This window comes from Papio anubis, chromosome 3 (assembly GCF_008728515.1).
Source record: "Papio anubis isolate 15944 chromosome 3, Panubis1.0, whole genome shotgun sequence".
Classification (NCBI taxonomy): Eukaryota; Metazoa; Chordata; class Mammalia; order Primates; family Cercopithecidae; genus Papio; species Papio anubis.
Genome location: NC_044978.1, coordinates 145,636,172 through 145,660,700, shown reverse-complemented (window position 1 = coordinate 145,660,700; position 24,529 = coordinate 145,636,172). Strand labels below are relative to the sequence as shown.

The 24,529-nt window shown below is 43.9% G+C and overlaps 1 protein-coding gene and 1 pseudogene across 18 annotated transcripts in view; both read right to left on the bottom strand.

Annotated features, from left to right (window-relative positions):
* The window catches only part of APBB2 (amyloid beta precursor protein binding family B member 2), a 402,192-nt gene that overhangs the window by 49,194 nt on the left and 328,469 nt on the right, over positions 1-24,529 (bottom strand). The gene's annotated exons all lie outside the window — the stretch shown is intronic.
* Positions 8,460-8,570, bottom strand: LOC116274372 (annotated as a pseudogene).

Below are 24,529 nucleotides of genomic sequence, written 5' to 3'. Positions count from 1 at the left end.
AAACATATTTCTGACCAGCTGGGCAATATAGCGAGACCCACACCTCTACAAAAAATTTTAAACATTAGGCCAGGTGGCTCACACCTGTAATCACAGCATTTTGGGAGGCCAAGGTGGACGGATCACTTGAGGCCAGGAGTTCAACACCAGTCTGGCAAACATGGTGGAACGCTGCCTCTACTAAGAATACAAAAATTAGCTGGGCGTGGTGGCATGTGCCTGTAATCCCAGTTGCTCAGGAGGCTGAGGCAGGAGAATCACTCGAACCTGGGAGGCAGAGGTTGCAGTGAGCAGAGATCACACCACTGCACTCCAGCCTGGGTAACAGAACAAGACTCTGTCTCAAAAAAAAAAAATTTTTTTTTTTTTAAACATTAGCCAGGTGTGGTGGCTTGCACCTGTTGTCCTAGCTGCCTGGGAGGCTGAGGCAGAAGTATTGCCAGGAGTTTGAGGCTGCAGAGAGCTATGATCTTGCCACTGTACTCCAGCCTGTATTACAGAGCGAGATACTATCTCTAAAATAAATGAATGAATGAATAAAAATAAAACATCTGTTTTTGTGAAGGATATCTATGTTAGATAAACTCTGAATCCCTACTAACTGGGCATGGGGCTTGCACAGAGCAGGCACACAAACAGTGTTTATAGAATAAAGGCAGTTTCTTAAAAACAGGTCTGATTCATAGAAAGATAGGTTCAATTATGTGTGAAATTTTGGTACATATTACAGCTCATTCCCTGATAAACATGGTAGCTGTTACTGTAGTAACTATTATGAAGATGTTCTATTGTTTTCTTTTTTTTCTTTCTAAAAATAAAAATCTTCATCAGAATTATGATACACTTTAAAAAGCCAGATATGCTTTAAATAAAAATATGGAAACTGATCACCCAACTTTTAAAAGGCATCTGACTTCCTAATTAGAATGAAATATCACAGTTTATTTACAAAATACAGAAAGAAAAAAAATCCAACAAACCTAACCACTCATCTTTCTCTTGTAGAAACCTAATTGAAAATTCAACCAGCATACCAATAACCTATGATGTCCCCAAGTAGCACAGAAAAATCAATTTTACTTCCTTCAGACCTGCATTTAACTGGATAATAACTGATATAATGTGCAACAGCCATAATCCAATTTCAATTTGTTTGATTAGATAAGTACAAACATTAAACAAGAAAGTCACAGGATTGTCATGACACTGTTCATGCTGTTAACTCATTATAGAACAAAGCACTGTCATTTGCTCCTAGAGAACATGCTACTAAAATATATAGATATGAATTTGAACTATCCTTAAGTACCATCCACAAAGATCCTTATATTGCCTCAGCCAAAGATAAAAGCAGCTCTGAACTTGGAAGCCACTTCAAAATCTCCTGAATTGAGGATAAGAGAATCCCTGAAGGATTCCTTAAATATTTGAGACTATTTTAACATCCATTTGTATGACACTTGCATAATCAGAGAATATCAAAGCAGCACCCAAGTTAGTGGTCTCAAACTATAACGTGCATCCTAACACTTAAAATAACAGTGCCACAGCTTTGGCCGGGCGCCACGGCTCATGCCTGTAATCCCAGAACTTTGGGAGGCTGAGCCGGGTGGATCATGAGGTCAGGAGTCCAAGACCAGCCTGGTTAACATGGTGAAACCCCGTCTCTACTAAAACTACAAAAATTAGTCAGGCACAGTGGCAGGCACCTGCAATCCCAGCTACTCGGGAGGCTGAGGCAGGAGAATCGCTTGAACCCAGGCGGCAGAAGTTGCAGTGAGCCGAGATCACGCCACTGCACTCCAGGCTGGACAACAGAGTGAGACTCCATTTCCAGAGTGAGCCACAGTCTCACCTAGAGGGTGTGACTCAGTAGGTCTCAGACTCCCTGCTTTTTTCACATAAGTACTGTCCCTTCTGACCGAAATGATTTGGAGGCAGGTGTTCGGTGGGCTGTACGTTGAGGATTCAAAGCTGTTTCCAGAGAAGGGGACTGGTACTTTGTGTCAGTGGAGAAAGTCAGATGACAGATAAAGACACTGGAGAATGGGGTGCTGCAGCTCTTCCTGTGTCCCGCTCTGCACTCTGAGCTCCTTGAAGGCAGCAACCATGCTTTACTTGTTTTTGTATCTTTTGTGCCCAGTTCAGCACTGAGCACTTAATAAATGAAGTGCATTCGGGGCAAAGTGGCATAGTGGCATGCATCTATACTCATACCTATGTGGACAGCAGAAGCACTCACCACGGGTACTTTTTTTTTTTTTTTTTTTTTGAGACGGAGTCTCGCTCTGTCGCCCGGGCTGGAGTGCAGTGGCCGGATCTCAGCTCACCGCAAGCTCCGTCTCCCGGATTCACGCCATTCTCCTGCCTCAGCCTCATGTGTAGCTGGGACTACAGGCGCCCGCCACCTCGCCCGGCTAGTTTTTTGTATTTTTTAGTAGAGACAGGGTTTCACCGTGTTAGCGAGGATGGTCTTGATCTCCTGACCTCGTGATCCGCCCGTCTCGGCCTCCCAAAGTGCTGGGATTACAGGCTTGAGCCACCGCGCCCGGCCCTACGGGTACATTTCTGATGGTAACATCACAACAAAGTTATCAACAGAGCAGGCGGGATGTTTTGGCAGGACCTTGAGGTAGATCAATGCCTTTCAAACTTCAATGTGCAAATGCATTGTCTGAGGACTTGTTAAATGCAGGTTCTGATTCAGTGGGTCTGGGTAGGGCCCTGTCATCCTAAAAACTACATCCCAGGTGATGCCCAAGTTCTTATTCAGAGGCTCCACTTTGAGTAGCAAGAATCCAGACGTGAATCATCCAAACCATGACCACAGGGACAAATGAGCAGCAAAAAAGATCTTCAATGAGCTTGGACAGTGAAAGCCAGGGAGGCCAGGTGCGGTGGCTCACACCTGTAATCCCAGCACTTTGGGAGTCTGAGGTGGACAGATCATTTGAGGTCAGGAGTTCGAGGCCAGCCTGGCCAACATGGTGAAACCCCGTTTCTATGAAAAATGCAAAGATTAGCTGGGCATGGTGGTGCACGCCAGTAATCCCAGCTACTTGGAAGGCTGAGGCATGAGAATTCACTTGAACCCAAGAGGCAGAGGTTGCAGTGAGCCAAGATCACACCACTGTACTCCAGCCTGGGTGACAGAGGGAGACTCTGTCTCAAAAAAAAAAAAAAAAAAAAAAAAAAAAAACAAAAGAAAAAAAAAAGACCAGGCACAGTGGCTCACGCCTGTTTATCCCAGCACTTTGGGAGGCCAAGGTGGGTGGATCACGAGGTCAGGAGATCGAGACCATCCCAGCTAACACGGTGAAACCCCACCTCCACTAAAAATACAAAACATTAGCTGGGCGTGGTGGTGGGCACCTGTAGTCCCAGCTACTTGGGAGGCTGAGGCAGGAGAATGACATGAACCCAGGAGGCAGAGCTTGCAGTGAGCCGAGATCGGGCCACTGCACTCCAGCCTGGGTGACAGAGCGAGACTCCATCTCAAAAAAAAAAAAAAAGAAAAAAAGAAAGAAAAAAAAGAAAAGAAAGTCAGGGAGTTGTGGACTAACAGTAATATTCCCAACTTATTTTAAAGCACTCTGTAGGCCAGGTGCAGTGGCTCACGCCTGTAATCCCAGCACTTTAGGAGGCTGAGGCAGGCGGATCAGGAGGTCAAGAGATGGAGACCATCCTGGCCAACACAGCAAAATCCCATCTCTATTAAAAATACAAAAATTAGCCGGGCGTGGTGGCACTGAGTAATCTCAGCTACTTAGGAGGCTGAGGCAGGAGAATTGCTTGAACCGGGAAGGCAGAGGTTGGAGTGAGCTGAGATTGCGCCACTGCACTCCAGCCTGGTGACAGAGTGAGACTCCATCTCAATAAAAAGAAAGAAAAAAAAAAGCACTGTGTACCTGATTATTGCTCCTGCAGGAATCTATAATGTGTATTTGTAAAAGAAAGCCCCCACTGCCCCACAAGACTTATCAGTCACAGCAGAAGCTCAGCTTGCACTCACATAAGGATGTGCCCTTTATCTAAAAGACCTCCAGGGTTGCCACAGTATCTCTTTAACTCAACTCTAACAAAAATTTTGAAAAAAAGGAAAAGAAATTCACCTGCTCGATAGCCTGGAGTCCGCCTGTTCTGCACTGTAAAATGCAAAGGCTATTTATAATAAATGTGTATAACAAGAATCTTTGTTAAGTGGAAGAGATTCCCAAGCCCTGGACAGGCAGCATAGCTCATTTTCTTCATGCAATATTCAGCAGAAAAAACCTCTCACTGCTCCAAAGACTTTGGGCCATTCCCTGGCCTTCGCTGTATTATAAAGAGATTTGACTTATCTTCCCACCACCCACCACCCACCACATCTCTTCTTCCTAACTGCTGCGGGGGGTAGTGAGGGTGAGCATAAATTGTTATCCTCCATGGTTCAGAATCCTAAGGGAACGAGCATAACATTCCATTCCCTCTCTCTTTTATTTATTTATTTATTTTTGAGACAGGGTCTCACTCTGTCACCCAGGCTGGAGTGAAGTAGCGCAACCTTGGATCACTGCAACCTCTGCCTCCCAGGTTCAAGCAATGCTCCTACCTCAGCCTCCCAAGTAGCTGGGATTACAGGCGTGTGCCACCATGTCTAGCTAATTTTTGTATTTTTAATAGGGATGGGTTTCACCATGCTGGTCAGGCTGGTCTCGAACTCCTGACCTAAAGTGATCCATCCACTTTGGTCTCCCAAAGCGCTGGGATTACAGGTGTGAGCCACCACGTTCGGTCTTTTCAATTCTTAAAATGTTCAACCATCTCCCCACTCAACCCCCTGGCTTGCTCTCCCTGGAAGGCAGAATTGCAAGGAATACTTGCAATACCGGGATACTGCACACATAGGGACAGAGTCATGGAGGGCCAAGGACAAAGCTGGCTGTCTGGCAAGTTCCATGATTATAATTCGAGAAAATCATGTTTGTGTTTCTGCCTCAGAAACTCAAGCTGAAACTGATACTAAACCCATGGCTGGGAAGGTGGGGTTAGGAGAGTAAGACAGTAGGGGCTAGGGAGCGAAGCCAAGAGAAGTTCTTTAAAAATAAATAAAAATTTTCCCTCACTGCCAGCCCACCAATGATCTGATTTCTGTCCCTGCAGTTTAGCCTTTTCCAGAATGTCATATAAAGGGGGTCCTGTAATACCTAGCTTTCTGAAACTTGCTTCCTTCACTTAGCGTAATTGTTGAGTGTATCAACAGTTCATTCCTTTTTATGGCTGAGAATTCTTTTGCATGGATGTACAAGAGTTTGTGTATCCTTCTACCAGTTGACAGGTATTTTACCGTTTCCAGTTTTGGCAACTATGAATAAAGTCAGTAATAAGAAAACAAACAACACAGTTTTTTAAATGGGCAATAACATTTGAACAGATACGTCACCAAAGAAGACAAATGTTTTTCACAAGCACATGAAACATGCTCAACATTGGTTTGGAAAATGCAGATTAAAACCACAGTGAGTTACCACTTCACACATTTTAGAATGCTAAGATCACCACCACCATCACCCTCAAACAAACAAACCAAAAAATCCTGGCAATGCCAACTGCTAGTGAGGATGTGGAACAACCAGAACTTTCTTACTTTGCTGTTGGGAATGCAAAATGGCACAGCTCCTCACAAAGTGGGCTGGCAGTTTCTCATGAACTTAAGCATGCTGTCACCCTACAACACGTATTTACGTGATCCCACTCTTACATATTTACCCAAGACGAGTGAACACTTCTATTCACACAAAAACCTGTATGTGAATGATTATAGCGGCTCTATTCATGGTTCATAATTAACTTCCCTTTTAAGATGGACGGGCAACTGTCTCTTGACGGGTTTATCTCAGTTTTCCATGTTGACAGACCTGGACACCATCAGTCATCTTTAAAAATTCATTAGGAGATTACAAAATAGAACCACTTTACTTTCTTGGTGGTCACGAAACTCCATGCTCAGGAGCTTACTGTTGAGGCTGAATCCCAGAGGACGGTTTAAGCAGGAGCTTACCCGATGATCACTACTTCCAGTGCCAAGAAGCATAAAAACAAACAAGCGGCTATTTTCACCCTCAACTGTTCTTAATCTTGCCTCTCTCCTCCTCCTCAGTTTGCTTTTCCTATTCCACCTATGTGCCCTCATCCCCTAGAGAGATATCAGCTACATTAGAAGGCCACAGAAACTGAGGCTGATATAATTTTGATCCTTCAGTGTTGAGTTTAAATAAAAACATCATATATGGTTGCTGTTATTTGTTTTATCTTCACATTCAATTGGAAGTTCCTAATTTGAAGGGTAGTGTCCTTTTATTATTTCATTTTATTTTTGAGACAGAGTCTTGCTCTGTCACCCAGGATGGAGTATAGTGGTGTGATCTCCACTCACTGAAACCTCCGCTTCCATGGTTCAAGCAATTCACCTGTCTCAGCCTCCCAAGTAGCTGGGATTATGGGTGTGCGCCACCACGCCTGGCTAATTTTTTGTATTTTTAGTAGAGATGGGGTTTCACTGTGTTGGTCAGGCTGGTCTTGAACTCCTGACCTCAACTGATCTGCCTGCCTCAGCCTCCCAAAGTGCTGGGATTACAGGCATGAGCCACCACGCCCAGCGAACAGTGTCCTTTTAGATTTAGTGTATCACCATTCTGTACCTGTTTTTATAAATAACAGCTTTATTGGAACACAGCCATGCACATTCATTTATATCTTGTCTGTGGGTGCTTTTGCCTAACATGGCAGAGACAGCATGACCTACAAAGCCTATTTACTGTCTGGTCTTTTGCAGAAAAAGTCTACTGACTCCTTCTCTAGCAGAATGGCCTTTTAGTCATTCTATTAATATAAACGATGAGTATACTATTTGTTAGCTTTGTATAGCTACTAATATCTGAGCAGCATTTTCTATCTTCAGAGCATTTGTCATATCTATCATGTCACTATAGCACCCCATTAGCCCTATTAAATTAGCTATTATTATTACCAACACCCTTTTTGTAAACAAAATAGGCTCAGAGGGAATGAGTGAACTCAATTGTAAGAGGTGAAGCCAACATCTGAACCTGTCTCATTCTCCAAATCGTCTGCTCTTGTCACAAATAAATTGATACATCACACACAGCAAACTGATCATTTAGCAGGTGAGTGAAGATCAACTTGAATTTGCATCTGCCTAAATGCTCCATTGAGCTCACTCAGTTAAAGTTCCACACAAAGTTCACATATGGGGCTCCTGTTCTCTGAGATGAAGTCCCCATGTACCCTCATTCCTGGGACTTAGGGACTGCTTAGCCTACAAAAAACTTCTCTTGAGTACAGTCTGTATTCCTTTCATATATATTAGTCAATTATATTTATCAATTACCAGGGAGCTGATCTAGGTTTTGTAGGACCTAAAGTTTAGACAATTTCTGGGGCCTTTTTTTTTTTTTTTTTTTAAGAATATAAAAATATCTTCCTTTTGCAAAACCATTTTACAAAAACCATGTGATCTAACTGCTAGCCCTCCTCCTAGGGTCTTGAAAGGGGCTCTAAATTTTCAGCCTTCTGAGTAGTTAGGTCTACAGGTACACCGTGCCTGGCTATTTTTTTTTTTTTTTTTTTTTAGAGATGGGGTCTTGCTATGCTGCCCAGGCTGGTCTCGAAATCCTGGCCTCAAGCAATCCTCCCATGTCAGTCTCCCAAAGTGTTGGCATTACAGGGTGAGCCACCACACCCAGCTGATTTTTAAAGTATGGTCCACAGATAGAATTAGTGTCACTTGGGAACTTAGTAGAAATGCAAATTCTCAGGCTCCACCCTACACCTACTGAATTAATCAGAACCACTGAGGCTGGGGCAGAGCCAGCTTTGTTTGAAAAAGACCCACAGTGGATTCTGACATGCACTTGAATTTGAGCATCACTGCTTTACGGGACCACAGATTCTGCTTTCTTCACTCATGTACAAAATTTTTTGAGGAAAAGAGGGGAAACTGCATCATTGAAGTGAGCTGTATAATTTTTCTTTAGGAACACAACAATCTAAGGACCAATCTGAACCATAAGCAATCTCAGTTTCAGAATTTCAGAAATCCATGACATATGAGATGTGTCAGGATTAACCAGAAGTAAAGGCTGGCAACTCAGAGTCTACTTTGATGGCTTCTGATTGCACTGATGATAAATTAACAGGACTCATGACTTATTAATTGAATGGAAAATGTATATTTAAAGACTCCTGATACAGTCAGAAGACTAAATCAATAATTCCAAACTCTGAATCATCTTAGAAGTCAAAGAACTTTCCACAAAGGAGCTAAATTACTTACCTCAAGCAAAATTCCTTTTTATTTAAAGAGTTGAGATTGGACCAAATTGGTCCTTTTAACCACCAAAGAGCCATTTTATTATTTTTGCCACCAAGGACCTCTTATTTTCATCTTTTTTCTTTCACATCAATGGTTGTGTGCCAACTTTGTAACAAGGTTTGTGGAAGGCACATTTCAGACATGCACATGAAAGGCCAATCACCATGCTTATGAACCTTATGAACTACTAAAGGATCAATAATATTTATTTCTTGTACATGTGTTACCTTGATTTGTCCCCACACCACCTTTCTTTTTTTTTTTTTTTTTTCTTTGAGACAGAGTCTTGCTCTGTCGCCCAGGCTGGAGTGCAGTGGCACGATCTCGGCTCACTGCAACCTTCACCTCCCGGGTTCAAGTGATTCTCCTGCCTCAGACTCCTGAGTAGCTGGGATTACAGGCACCTGCCTATAAGCAGAAGAATAAAGTAGAAGGAATCAGTGTAGCCAATTTTAAAGCTGCATATATAGCTATAATAATCAACAGTGTGCGGTAATGGCAAGTAATCCTAGCCCTAGGACTAAAATGGGCTGGGCACAGTGGCCCACAGCTGTAATCCCAGCACTTTGGGACGCTCAGGTAGGAGGATCACTTGAGGCCAGGAGTTTGAGACTAGTCTGGGCAACACAGCAAGACCCCATCAATATGATTTTTTTTTTTTAAATTAGCTGGGTGAAGTGGCACATGCCTGTAATCCCAGCTACTCTGGAGGCTGAGGTGGGAAGATCACTGAAGCCCAGGAGATCCAGGCTGCAGTGAGCTGTGGTCTTGCCACTGTACTCCAGCCTGGGTTAAGACTCTGTCTTCAAGGAAAAAAAAAAAAAGAAAAAGAGGCCTAAAAATAAGGCCAATATCTAAAGGGACTACTCCATAAACAAAGTGGGCCAGAATTTTAGATTCTGAAGGCAGACAAGGAATATACATGAAATGAAAAATATTCCAAGAAAAAAAGGCTTGATATTTCTTGGTTTAGATGTTTGTATTAATTTCCTTGCCAATTATACAACTGCTTACTTTTCTTAACAGGCTAATTACCTAGGAAGGCTTATGGTATTTATTACTGAATACCTAGTATTTAGTAAATATTCTATATAGTCCTGTAGAAACAGGAAAATATGAGGTCGAAGTGGGCCCCAGCCACCCCACCCTGCTTGTGGGTGTCTCCTGAAATGAAGAGTGTGAATGAATATGCACTACATTTCACCACCTTCAAGTTTAAGTGGAAGAGAGAAAAAACATTCAAGTGTCTAAAAACTTAGGGACCAAACCAAGTTATACATCATTTTGGGGGAAGACATCATTCTCTGGCAATAAACTGCTCACCCATGAAATGAAATAATCCTTCTAGCAAAGAATGATTCATTATTTAATAAACGTTGTCTGTTGTTAACTTCACTGAGAAAAATAAACAGGAGGAAGTGCTCCAGGAATCTCAACAAGCAGCATCCTCTGCCTCCAGCCCACTGTGCCCGCTGCTGCCAGTGCAGATGAGGGAGGGCGGAGCGAGAGGCAGCGCAGAGGGAGGGACAGCATTCTCTCCTGAGTGCCCACCAGGGGACAGGGGCCCGTGCCAAGCCCTCTGCCATTTAATATCTTATAACCAAGCTGCATGAAGGTTCCAAAGCTTCCATCTCTACAAAAGAGGGCCCTGGGGCACAGTGTGTAACTGGCTCAGGGTCACCCAGCTAACAGAGGCAGATCAGGAAGTCAACTGGTGTGCCTGACTCTAAAGGCCCTTTCATTTAAGATGCCATATAATTGGTACCACCTAGAGGAGAGACAGCTGGGTGAGGAAGATGGAGGAGCAAAGCTGGGTAGCAGAAGGGGCTCCCACTGCCCTGACTGTAGAAGGCTGAAAAAATATCCCAAAGAAATCAGGTCCTAATCCCTGGAACCTGCAAGTGTTACCTTATATAGATTATATATACACACACACATACTTTTTTTGTTTTTTTGTTTTTGGAGACCAAGTCTCACTCTCACCCAGGTTGGAGTGCAGTGGCATGACCCCAGCTCACTGCAACCTCTACCTCCTGGATTCAAGTGATTCTCCTGCCTCAGCCTCCCAAGTAGCTGGGGTTATAGGCGCGCGTCACCACGCCCAGCTAATTTTGTATGTTTAGTAGAGAGCCGAGGTTTCACCATGTTAGCCAGGCTGGTCTCAAATTTCCCACCTCTGGTGATCTACCCACGTCAGCCTCCCAAAGTGCTGGGATTACAGGTGTGAGCTACCGCACCCAGCCATATATATATATATATATATATTTTTAATGGCTGGGCATGGTAGTGGCTCATACCTGTAATCCTGGCACTCTGGGAGGCCCAGGTGGGCAGACAAACTGAGGTAGGGAGTTCAAGACCAGCCTGGCCAACATGGTGAAACCCTGTCTCTACTAAAAACACAAAAATTAACTGGGTATGGTGGCTCTTGCCTGTAGTCCCAGCTACTCAGGAGTCTGAGGCGGCAGGATCGCCACTTGAACCCAGGAGGTGAAGGCTGCAGTGAGCCAAGACTGCACTACTGCCCTCTAGCCTGGGCAACAGAATGAGACTCCGTCTCAAAAAATAAATAAAATAAAATAAAGGGGTGCGGGGTGAGGAGGTCTTCACAGATGTGATTAAGCTAAGGATTTTGACATGAGGATATTATCCTGGATTACCTGAGTGGGTCCTAAATCCAGTCTTAAGTGTCCTTCTAAGAGAGAGGTAGCAAGATTACATACTTGGAAGAGGAGACAGTGATGTAGCCACAGCTAAAGGATGCTGGCAACCACCACAAGCTGGAGGAGGCACGGAACAGATTCCTCCCTAGAGCCTCCAGAGGGAGTGCAGCTCTGCTTACACCTTGATTTCAGCCCAGGAAAACTGATGTGGAGGCCTGGCACGGTGGCTCAAGCCTAAAATCCCAGCACTTTGGGAAGCCAAGGTGGGAGGATCGCTTGAACCTAGGGGTTCAAGACCAGCCTGGGCAACATGGCGAAATCCTATCTCTACAAAAAATTTTTTAAAAATAAAAAACATTAGCCAAACATGGTGGTGCACATCTGTAGTCCCAGCTACTGAGAAGGCTGAGGAGGGAGGATCCCTTGAGCCCAGGAGGTCAAGGCTGCAGTGAGCTATGATTGCGCCACTGTTCTCCAGCATGGGTGACAAAGCAAAACCCTGTCTCTTACAGAGAAAAACAACAGAAGACTGATACTGAACTTCTGGGCCTCCAGATTGTGAAAGAATAAATTTCTGTTATTTTAAGTCAGTAAATCTGTGGTAATTTGTAGCTACAGCAAACAAATACACTGACCTGCTAAGTACAAGCTGGCAGTTATTGCTATGTAGTACACCCCAGCTCTGCTGGGCCCCAAGTACCAAGAGATAAACCCCCATTCTGCTCAGGCACTCTCAACTCCTTTTCTTTTTCTTTTTTTTTTTTTTCTTTTTTTTTCAAGACAGAGTCTAGCTCTGTTGCCCAGGCTGGAGTGTATTGGTGCCGTCTTGGCACACTGCAGCCTCTGCCTCCCAGGTTCAAGGGATTCTCCTGCCTTAGCCTCCTGAGTAGCTGGGATTACAGGCGCGGGTCATCACACCAGGCTACTTTTTGTATTTTTAATAGAGACGGGGTTTTGCCACATTGGCCAGGCTGGTCTCGAACGCCTGGCCTCAAGTGATCCGCCTGCCTCAGCCTCCCAAAGTGCTGGGATTACAGGCATGAGCCACTGCACCTGGCCTCAACTCCTTTTCTGAAGTTTCCTCTACCTTCCCTCATGTGGGCCTCCACACCAGATAACTGCAGTGTCCATATTAACAGCTAAAAGGAGTAGGAAACATTGAGTCATTCATTTAGAATTCATGGTTTCGGACACAGTTCAGCCACATTTTTGTATAAAACTGAGCAAGTCGTGTAGAAGTTCTAGGTCTCAGTTTCCTCATCTGTAAAAGGGACACAATGCTACACCCTATAGTCCTGAAAGGACTAATGGAGATAATGTGCAGAGACTTTCAGTAAACCAGAAAACATTGTGTCAAAACGTGCATAGTTCTGATTATTCTCCCCTTCAGATAATCAAAAGTATTTTTAAGCATCTAAATATAACACTCATGTTGAACCACACACAAGGAAGTATAAGACATTGCGCTGGCCGTCAAGGAATTCACAGTCTAACCAGGGAGACATACACATCTGTGACATTAGTGACAACCCGAGGTTGAAGAGATCTAGTACCATAAAGATATGCATGACTGCAGAGGTGAAAGACAGCACAGGGCACGGTGTGCTGTGAAGATTCACTCCCATTTGTAGGGGTGGCATATATTTCCCCACTCCTTGAAGTGAGGCGCAGTTACGCATCTTGCTTTGGCCAGTGAAATGTGAGCAAAAGTACTAAGCATAATTTCCAGCAGAAATGTTCAGAGTCAGCGCATCTTTTCCTTCTGCCACCATTGTTGCCAATATTCTAGTCTAGATAGTGACTGTATCATCAGCTTTAGACAGAGAATGAGGACAATGACCCAGGAAGCCGTGTCTTCAGCCAACCTACCATGGACATTTAGCAGGAAGAGTTGTTATAAGCCACTGAGATTTTTGGTTGTTATTACAGTCTAACCTAGCCTGTGCCAAAGGACACGAATGGTGGTAGAAAGGCTAACAGAACAGGCGGGACCTGCAGTAAGTCCTAAGGACAGGGATGTCACATAATACTGGCATGGGGCTTGACAGTCATGTTAGAAAGTGCTTCATGGGACTCATGGGCCCATGTCATTACCTGTCTCTTCCTCTTAGTACATCCCATGAGGGCAAGAACCATGGTGTTCTCATTCATGGCCACATTCTTGATGCCAAGCATAGTGGCAGACACATGCTAGGGACTGAATACATGAATGTCCAGTAAATCCCCAGAAAGCTAGATGGGATCAATAGAGGAACAAGGAGGGAGAAAAGGAATTCCATGGCTTGACATCTTAAGTTAGGAATGAGGAAGATGTGGCCTTGGACATGAAGAAAGCCAACTTTACAGATCACTGTAAGATACACAGGAAGAAATCTGGTTAAATTATAATGATAAAGGTTTAAAAAAAAATGGGGCTGGGTGCAGTGGTTCATGCCTGTAATCCCAGCACTTTGGGAGGCTGAGGCGGGTGGATCACCTCAGGTCAGGAGTTCAAGACCAGCCTGGCCAACATGGTGAATCCCTGTCTCTACTACAAATACAAAAAAGTAGCCAAGCGTGGTGTTGCATGCCTATAATCCCAGATACTCAGGAGGCTGAGGCAGGAGAACTGCTTGAACACAGGAGGCGGAGGTTGCAGTGAGCTGAGATCGTGCCACTGTACTCCAGCCTGGGCAACAGAGTAAGACTCCATCTCAAAACAAAACAAAACAAAAAAAAGATAGTACCCTATATGGATGATGAGAGCCATTTCTATCCTCCTGCCCTGGTTAGCATACTTCTGTGGTATAATCTGCTCTACCAGTTCTGGGGCCTAAGAGAATGATTAACAATGTTATGATTAGAAGTGACCCAAGATTTGACCACTTAAGATACGTATCTTCTCTTTTTTTTAAAGAAGCACTCTAATTTGTACAGGGTAGACATATTTAAACCTTATCTTTTATTTTAAAAAAATTTCCCTCTTTATTTTCAACCCTTGACTTAGTGAATTTAATAAATAGTATCAGGTTTTATTTTTCTTAATAAATAACTTCTACACCTTCTCTTACATCAGTGAAGAAGACAAAGCAAGCTCAAAGCTGTAGAGAGATGAATCAGGACATTTCCTTTAGGTAAGAAGGGGCTGAGACAATTACACTATGCCACTGAACTTGTTGGGGGAAATATATTAAGAAATTTCACAGCATCCATTAGCTATAATGCTTTTAGCAATTGCTGCTAATCTTCACAATGGGATTCCTGGTGGGATTCCTTGCCAAACTTGTTTGGCAAGCAAGTACCTCTAGGGCTGAGGTGGTTCTATGACACTATGATTCTCTGATTAATGGGGAAGGCCACAAGTGTCATTTGGATAGGTCAATAAATATTAATTAGCTGTAGAGATAAATTTTTAACATTGTGCTCTTTTAGCTGCTTAGGGATTTTACAGAAGGAAAAAAATCCTCAAAATACTCCTGTTTTAGAATGCATAGCATTTCCCAATTATTGAATAATAGAGAAGTCAGAGAAAAAATCTGTATTTTAAACACTCATTGGTTAATGGGGCGTTACAATTGAACTCTGTTTATTTACCAAAATTTATATGGCATTTCCTTCCCAAAAGAATTAAGTGGCTTACAATAAAAGGCACACACAGCCTATCATAAATTCAGAAAAGTAAAATTTAAAGCCAAATATAAGGAAGAGAAAGTAATTCTATAAATTAGGCAAAATATTAGTTGGAACCACATTCAACCATTTCTGATTCACAAAAACAGCAATGTTATATGATTCTATCTAATTACTGCAATTGAGGGTTTAATTTAACTTGAAACTTTGTAGCAAAAAGGGAAACATGATAAAGTATACAATTTTCCCTGTTAACCAAATTCTTACATGCAAATCCTTTGACAGACAATATTTTCTAGAGACTGAAATCTAAAAGAAATCTGCATTTCAGTTTTTTATCCCAGGGCAATTTAACAATAAAAAGGACGTCTTCGGTGATGATATTACCAAAGAAGGAGAGATTTCCATCATGGGATCATCACTTACTACTGCATTGAATGCAGTGGAAGTACTGTTCATAAGAACACAACACTTTCCAGTGAAGGCACAGGAGGCAGGGGCGGGGCTAAGTAAATGAAAGTCTGAAAATCTAGCTTCCTTATCCTGTGCCCAGATAACAATGTTCTCATTCAGAATCCCTAGAACCATGTTTTCTGACCTGGTGGGTCCCAGAAGTGCTGGCCCTCTGAAGGTTCACTGATAACGAAGCCAATAATATGTCTTCTGCTTATCTAGTGTTGACTGCGGGACAGCTCAGAGCCTTCAGCAGCTGAGGTTTTAGGGGCTTTCTCTGAGAGCAGGACATTGCCTACAGTGTTTCCCAAAACGATGTGAGTGTGGAATTTCCTCTTCTTTAAACATCAGTTACTAAGCTGGTAGAGTGCTCAGCTTAAAAACTTCTTAGAAAACTTGACCAAGATTCAGTGTTATTCAAACTATGACCAATCAGGGGTCACAAACGGCATTTTAGAAGTTAAAAGAGTAGCAAAGAAAAAAAAAATCAAAGGGCAGGGCACACAGTGCAAATGAGAACTGTTGTGTGACATTCTTGTTAGCTAAGTGTGTGAAGGCACAGTCCGGTGCAGCTGGGTAAGTGCTTGGCTCAGCTGTGCTGCCTGGGATGGGGACAGGCAGGGGTGAGACCGGCCATATCACACCGTGGGGTTTGGCTCCATCCTGAGCAGCAGGGAACATGTCATGTCTTTTTACCCATCAGAAAAATCACTTGGGTTGCAGATTGTCAAGGACACAGAGACAGATGGGAGCTGAAGATCAGGGGTGGAGGAACAGGCCTAAGAAGTAGTTAAGAAAAATTAACCAACACTTGGAAATAAGACAAAAGGAGGACTGTGTCTTTCAATGTCACAGTAGAGCAATACTTAACAGACCCTCCTAAGGATTACTTACTTCACTAGGGCAGTGCTGTCCAACAGAAATACAATACAAGCCACATTAAGTAATTTAAAATTTTCTAGTAGTCACATTAAACAACTGGAAAATGGAAGTGAAATTAATTTTAATATTTTATTTAAGCTAGTATGTCCAAAACACTATCATTTCAATGTGTAATCAATATGAAACTGTTATGGGACATTTTACATCTTTTTAATACAATGTTTGTGAATTCTGGCATGTATTTTATACTTTACAGCACATTTCAATTCAGATCAGCTAGATTTCAAGTGCTCAAGGCCTTCACCGAAATGAACAGCCCAGCTCTAGGGAATTGTATTTTTATCTAACTTTCTGGTTAGTGATTAGGGCTCAGACTCTGGGAGAGTAGTTGTTAATTTGTAGAACATTAACATGTTACAAGTAATTTTTGCAACTTTCTGCTAAGAAAAAAAAAAAAAAAACCCCAAAAGTGAGGATTTCATTACCAGTAGGACATTAATCAGTTTTGTATCCACCTTAGTCATCTATTCTAGTATTTTCTCTTTTCTTCTAGCTGCTGTTATGATTTGTGTTATGCCTTTGGTTTCAACTGTTTTATTAGGCTGTGTCTAGGCAGCAGTACGTGTGTGTTTGTGTATGTGTGTGATTCTTCCTGGCTTGAGGTTTTTTGAAACCTTTCCAAATTCTTGAAAGCACACGTGCTTCCTGGTGGCTTGGTTATCAGGTTTAGAAGATTCTCAGCCTTCCTTAGGCTCCTTTGAACTGGTGTTGGTAGCTGGCTCATGAGTTAAATAAATCTTTGGTATGCACTCACTGCATATTTTAAAACTTTTATTTTAAACAACCTTATTGAGTATAATTGATACACAACAAACTGCATATATTTAAAATATCCAATTTGACAAGTTTTGACATATATATATGTACCTGTGAAACTACTACCACCATCAACATAATGAGTTTATCTGTAACTCTCAAAGATGCTTCCTGCCTCGTTATAATCCCTGCCTTCTGTACTTCCCCAGGTAATCACTGAACTGCCTTCTGTCACCACAAATTAGTTTACCTTGCATTTATAGAATTTTACATAAACGCAATCACACACTACCTTTTTTCCTGATCTGGCTTCTTTCACTCAGCACAATTATTGTGAGATTCACCATGTTGCTGTGTACACCATTGTCCCTTGGTGTCTGCAGGGAATTGGTTCCAGGACCCCCAAGGATGCTCAAGCCTCTTATATAAAATGGCACAGTATTTGCATATAACATATGCACATCTTCCTGTACACTTTAAATAATCTCTAGATTACTTATAATACCTAATACAATGCAAAACTATGTAAATAAGTGTTATACTGTATTGTTTTTTAAAACTTGTATTATTTTTCATTGTGTATTTTTTTTCCCAAATATTTCCCATCTGCAGTTGGTTGAATGTGCCAATGTAGAAAATCTGCAGATATAGAGGGCCGACTGTATCAACAGCTGGTTCCTTTTCACTGCTGTATGGATATCTGTTGTACGATACACCACGGTTTGTTTATCTATTTACCTGCTGATGGATATTTGAATCTTTACACACTGTCGATATGATTGCCTGTTTTTAACTCTGACCTAGGTATTAAGGAGGTAGATTCCTTAGGACTGACCACCACTGTGGGTGGGGAGGACCCACAGGAGCAGGGTCAGGGGCTCCCACACTGCTGACCTGTATGGCGGACTAGATGGCAGAGCCATTAACCATGGTGGCTCAGCGTAAGTCCAGTGGATGAACACATACTGAAATGAGTGAATGTATGAATGGAGAACACGGGAGAATGAATACAAAGAACAGCTTTGAAAATGGGGTCAGGAGTGTGGATGTTTCAAGATGATACTCTCCATCTTGGCCAATGTGGAGTATAACAGATTTGCCTTGGCATCCCAGCAGGCAGCTGTTACCCATCTGAGAGCAAAGGTGGCCTAGCCTAGGTTAGCCGAGGTTGGGCCACACCCCCTATAACCTTGTGGCATGTGGTTAGGAAAGAGGCTTCTCTCAAAAGACAACTCAATTCTTTGGAGCTCAGAAGCTGCTTATGGACTCAGGGATGACATGTGCCCTCTCATCCTTGTTCCCATCCTCATTCCAGGTTTGTATAAAGGTAGGTCATGTAGGGGTGTAGTGCTGACAGCCAGGGTCAGAGGGGATCAGATACTTTCAATCTGAACTAAATCTCTATTTCACAGATTTGGTAATCAAAGAAGGGTCAACTCTTTGAAAAATGGCATTAATGCCTTCATCGGTGCTATATATAAAATTCCTGCAAACTCATCCTGCTGTGCCCTGTTTAGTTCACCTGCTGGGACAGACCTGGTTTTAGGACCACACAGGAACATTTGATTCTGCTGAGTTGAAGACTGAGACTTGCAGTTTTCTGGTGTTGTTTCCAACAAATTCACATTCAGGAGCTCTCCTTTAGGGAAGAGGCAAGAAGGATTTAGGGATCAGAGAGGTAGGAGCCATGTGTCAGGAACTATTGTCCAGTGGCAAAGTGACTCTTAACTCTATCATGACCTGCCACACCCCGGGCAGGGCAGCTCAGGGTTCAGGGCATGAGGCTCATGAGCCCTGCCTGAAGATGGCTCTCCAGTGGGCAGGGTGCTTGGTGCAGAGAAAAAGTAGCCCTTGAAAATGCAGCTGGAACGTTTTCCTAAAGGGGCGGACTCAGCAAGACAGGGTGGGTGGCTGAGCACTAGAGAAGCCATCAGGCGGGACTTGGTGGCTCACATCTGTAATCCCAGCACTTTGGGAGGCTGAGGAAGGCAGATCACTTGAGGCTAGGAGTTCGAGACCAGCCTGGCCAACGTGGCGAAACCCCATCTCTACCAAAAATACAAAAATTAGCTGGGTGTGGTGGCACACATCTGTAATTCCAGCTACTCAGGAGGCTGAGGCATGAGAATCACTTGAACCTGGGAGGTGGAGGTGAGCCGAGATCTTGCCAGTGCACTCCACCCTGGATGACAGAGTGAGACTCTATTCCAAACAGAACAAAAAAGCAAAAAAAAAGAGAAGCAATCAGAAGCTTATCTAACGCACTGCCCATGAGAGAAAGGCGTCTGCGTCTGCTTGGCTTTGTCGTCCCCATCACATTACCTGTCTGTTTGCCATGTCAGCATCCGTCTTCATCCACTGTGTCCCTGCCATCCCTCCTGTCCGGATCTCCCTCAGAGACTGTACCTGTGCCCCCTACCTCATCCTGTCCCGCCTCAGGACTTTCAAATGTTTCTTCCTCTTTGGAGTATTTCTGGTATAAAATTTCTGACTGAATGAGAACATTTTCTGGGTTTTATTTTTCTGACTCTCCCCTCCCCCATCACACTCCTCTAGATGGGTGAATGGTGTCAAAGCAGACAGAATGAGTCTGTCCCTCACTCTGTGTTCCTTTATTTATAGCCTCAATCATTCTTCCTGGGTTTGGAGAGGTTTATTCTTTCCATTTTAAGTCGACTCTCTGGCTCCCTTCGTTTTCTTTGGTCCCACTTGTGATTTGGTGTTTCCGTCCTCTGGCTGCCATGACCGCGCCTGCATGATTCTGTTCCCAAGACCTTTTTACTCTTGGAAATTGGGCTCTTGCTTGAGGACTCTGGATTCAATTTCCTAATTCTTGTCTTTGATTTCCTTTCCTGTCTTCCCTTTTCAAACAAGCACGTCCCTAGGCCACTCTGGGGAATAGCCAAGAAGAACAGAATTCCCAGTTGAAGTTACAACAAAGAAACATGGGACCCAGTGCCTGAGCCCAAAGTATGTGTGCTGCTTCAAGGGACTGCAGGGAACATAACTCTACTGTCTTCTTATCTTCACAGAGAGGCCAGTGAGCAGGAGGAGACTAGAACGTGGGTCCCAGAGGGAAACTGGTGCAGCCTCACGTGGACTCACGTACGACAGCAGCAGGAACCCTCGGCTCCCAAGTGACCAAGACTTTTTCAGTCCACCCAAAGGCTAGCTGAAAATTCATGACAGGGTAATTCTCCTACATTCTCACTTTTCTCTATCAAAAAATAACTCCTCCGAACACAAGCCATTCCAAGGCTTGAGTTCACAGCTCTGATACGTAAACACCAATTCTGACTTCGTAAGAGGGTTAGAAAAATACAAAGCCATTTTGAGGGGCTCTAAACAACAATTTTAGCCTTTGAAGGGCAGCATCAAATAGCTCTAGGGAACTCTATGAAGAGTCACCAACTCATTAGTCGAGACTCACTATGAACTAATTAGAGATAATTTCTAGATATTAAAAGTAAAAGAGAATAATACTAAGCTCTCGTTAAATTTCTCCTTATTTTTAATAATATGTTATGGTTGACCCAGGACAATATATTTTTTTCTTTTCTTTTCTTTTCTTTTTTTTTGAGATGGAGTCTCACTCTGAAGCCCAGGCTGGAGTGCAATGTCACGATCTCAGCCCACTGCAACCGCTGCCTCCTGGGTTCAAGTGATCCTCCTGCCTCAGCCTCCCAAGTAGCTGGAATTACAGGCATGAGCTAACACATCCAGCTGATTTTTGTATTTTTAGTAGAGACAGGGTTTTGCCATGTTGGCCAGGCTGGTCTCAAATTCCTGACCTCAGGTGATTTGCCCGCCTCAGCCCCCCAAAGTGCTAGGATTATAGGCATGAGCCACCGCACCCAACAGACCCAGGACAGTATTTCTAGGAAATATTACTATGTTAATAAAAAGAGTGCCACTGGGAATGATGGCACTTGTGATCCTTGCATGAAAGCACCTCCATATTTCAGCTACCCCAGAGATGATCTCCACTGCGGGTGGAGAGAGTGGGACGCAGAGTACCCCAGCCTCAGTGCAAGGGAAAAGGCACGATTACATTGCAAATGGTGAGATTCCTACTCCAGTATTCCTTCTCTTGACCTTCTCTAGCTCTCAAAAACTTGACATAATTATACACAATGAGACTCCTTGAGTTCCACCTGATGTTCTCAAATTCTTCTTCCCCAGTGACGAACTGTGCTGCACTAAGTTCATAGTCACTGGACTCCCCAGGAAACCAAAAATCATCAGGATGATGACATTTGAGTAAAAATATTCCAGGTGACAACTCGTGTATGAAAAGTGGTAACTGCACCTTCCTTTGCAACAACACAAGGCTTTTAGTAATTCTTCAAGCACCTAACCATGCACTGAACATCTGCGTAAGTTCTGGGTTATCATGGTTACGACTTCCTCTGTTCTCAAAGACACTCATCCATGTTTACATGGGTTGTTAGGCTATTTCTTTACTCAAATGACTCTTCTCTTCCTGGGATGCTCCAAGTATTCAAAGAAGATCATGGCACTTTGAGGATGTCCACAGAGAATCAAACATGATGGATCTCCCTCGCTCTGCATCCAGAAAGGCCCATCCTTTGTCTGGCTCAGGACTCAGGGGAAGTGCCAGATGGAAGCTGTTCAGAGATCATCATCAGACTTTTCTGCTCTGTCTTGACACAACAGCCTCAAGCCCCCACACTTCACTGGCTGTTACTGAAACATGTTCACAAGAAATCCTGAACTATGCTTTGAGCCAGAGTTACCAAAATGGATGATGTATTTCTCAGGAGAAACTGTCGTCTTCATATATTCATGAACAGGGACAGTACCGCCACGAACGATCTGTCTGAAAATGCCCTCCCACTTTCCTCTAAGGGAAACTGTTCTTGGACAGTCACTTACAATGTCTTTCCTTAAAGGTTATTCTGTGCTGAAAGTATCGCAAGCATCCCATCATGATTAATGGAAGGCAGGGAAGCCACTTTTAAAGAGATAAAATAGAACCACAGTGTAAGTCAGCAAAATGGTCAAGTAAATCGTGCTGCCTTTGCTTATCATGGAGCTGCATTAAAGAGAAACTAACTCTAGAGGTCAAGACAATACTGTAGTGTAGGGAGAGAATTATTGCTCCTCCCTGAAGACTTTTCTCCCTGAGGCAAGACAGCACATACCATAGATTAAACTTTCATCGGCAGACTTGGAATTCCATCAATCTTTCATTACTGTCTGGCTCAGAGAATCCCCTACCAGATGTCATCAGGAAACTCTACTTCTTCCAAACCGAGACCCCACCTAATCACTCCTAGGGAAAAAAAAACAATGACCAAGAAGAAACAGAGATAACTTTCGGATCAGCTCAAAAACAAGAGAGACCCATTATTCCTTTTCTCTCTCTTTTTTTCTTTTCTTTTTTTTCTTTTTTTTTTTTTGGGGTACAGACTCTCGCTCTGTCACCGAGGCTGGAGTGCAGCGGCGTGATCTTGGCTCACTGCAACCCCTGCCTCCCAGATTCAGGCAATTCTCCTGCCTCAGCCTCCCAAGTGGCTGAGATTCCAGGTGTGCACTATCACACCTGGCTAATTTTTGTATTTTTAGTAGAGATGGGGTTTCACCATGTTGGCCAGGCCGGCCTCTAACTCCTGGCCTCAAGTGATCCACCTGCCTTGGCCTCCCAAAGTGCTGGGATTACAGGTGTGAGCCACTGTGCCCAGCTGAGACCCATTTCTAAATCACTGTCACCTAAAACACTGCCCTTTATCACGGACAGTTTCTACTACTTTAGAAGGGAAGCCTCCTTGGCACAGGGGCTGCGGTGTCACCTGCAGTGTGGTGTAGTTAAACAGAAAGAGCCACACTGGCTTGCTCAGAAAAGCATTCCTGACTGCCCTCCGTATGGCGGACAGACTCTGCACTGTGTGAGTGGCTGTCCCTTTTATTCAGTGCTAATTCAATCTTAAAGGTCAACCAGGGAGGGGACAGGCAGGACCAGGCAGGAGACAGAAACCACACCAGTCATTTGAATGGAGAATAGCACAAAGAATTTTAACTAGTAACTACAATGGCAAAAGGGGATCCTGAGAAAGCTGCCATGGAGGCTGCAACTGCAAGAGGGGGGCTCTGATCTGCAGGGCCGAGGGAAGAGAGGAGAGAGGTTGTAATCATTAAAACACAGAAGCGTCTGGGAAGAACCTCCTGGAGAAAAACCTCTGACTGCAGAGGAAGAGGCATTGTTGGCTGCTGGTGGTGCCCCCAGGCTTGAAGGAGGGACCCCAGGGCCAGGACCGAGACCTAAAAAGTGGGCTTGACTGCTGATTGTGCTGGAATCTCTGAAGAAGGCATGTGATGAAGCCAGTTCTGCATTTCTGTGAAGTTGGAGAAACTGCAAACTGGGTTCAGAACCGATGCAACTGGGATAAAGATGTGTTTCTAGGATGGTGCTCAGAGAAACAGGAAGCAAAGGAGGGAGCAAGTTCCTCCTTCCTCCTCCACCTGGCAGTTCTCCTTCGAGTGCTGCACAGTCGTCAGTCTAACAGGTAGCAGACGAGAGAAGCAGGAGCATGGTTTGCAGAGTCCCAGCCCCAGCATCACAAAGCTGAGTGGGGAAGTGTGGGTTTGGAGCTGAGGGGACAGCTGCTTAATGACTCTAGTACAGGAAGCAACAGGCCGTGGGAGTGAGAAACTTGAGGCGATTGGTTTTCACGCTGTGTCAGAACATTAGCTGTTAAACTTCTTCTTTGGTGGTTGAGCTGCACAGACCACAACCTCAACCTCAACTGCACATTTGGCAAATGTCTGTGCAACTAAAGACTCTAGTTCCCAGAGTCCTTTGCAGCTGAGTGTGGCCAGTGGGGTGTGAGTGGAATGTGAGTGTACCTGAGGTGTGCAAGTTCCAGGTGTCTTCAACTTGGAGACAAGTCACTTGGTTTGGTCAGGCCAGGACGACAATTGAGGGATGGCAGAGCAACAATCTGGAAGGAGCCTGAGCCCCTGAGTGGCACAGAGCTGTTCTGCCAGGTGGCGGTGCCCACTGCAGCTGTGGCATGAGAACTAACCTCTGGCACTGAAGCCAGTGGACTGCAGAGTACTTGTGGCAGCAGCCTGGCCTATACCCTATTATAATACACAGAAGGCCAAGGCGGGAGGATCACTTGAGCCCAAGGAGTTCAAGGCTGCAGTGAGCTATGATCACATCGCTGCACTCTAGCTTGGGTAACAGTGTAAGACCTCATTCCTTTTAAAAAAAAAAAAAAAATGGCCGGGTACGGTGGCTCACACCAGTAATCCCAGCATTTTGGGAGGCCGAGGTGGGCGGATCACCTGAGGTCAGGAGTTCGAGACCAGCCTGACCAACATGGCGAAACCCCACTTCCACTAAAAATACAAAAAATAGCTGGGCATGGTGGCACGTGCCTATTATCCCAGCTACTTGGGAAGCTGAGGAAGGAGAATCACTTGAACCTGGGAGGCTGAGGTTGCAGTGAGCTGAGATCATGCTACTGCACTCCAGCCTGGGCAACGAGAGTGAAACTCCATCTTAAAAAAAAGAAAAACTTACTCAAGTTTAGCTCTAAGGAACAGTAGCAAGGCTGAGCAGTGCTTTCAGGTACCCCCAAATGCTGCTAGTAGAAGACACAGTTAGGAAAGGAAATAGAGACTGCCAAAAAAAATGGGCCTTTTCCGCAATGACTTTCTATATACAGCAGCTACAAAGATCGCCTCATTCCATTCTGAGTATGTT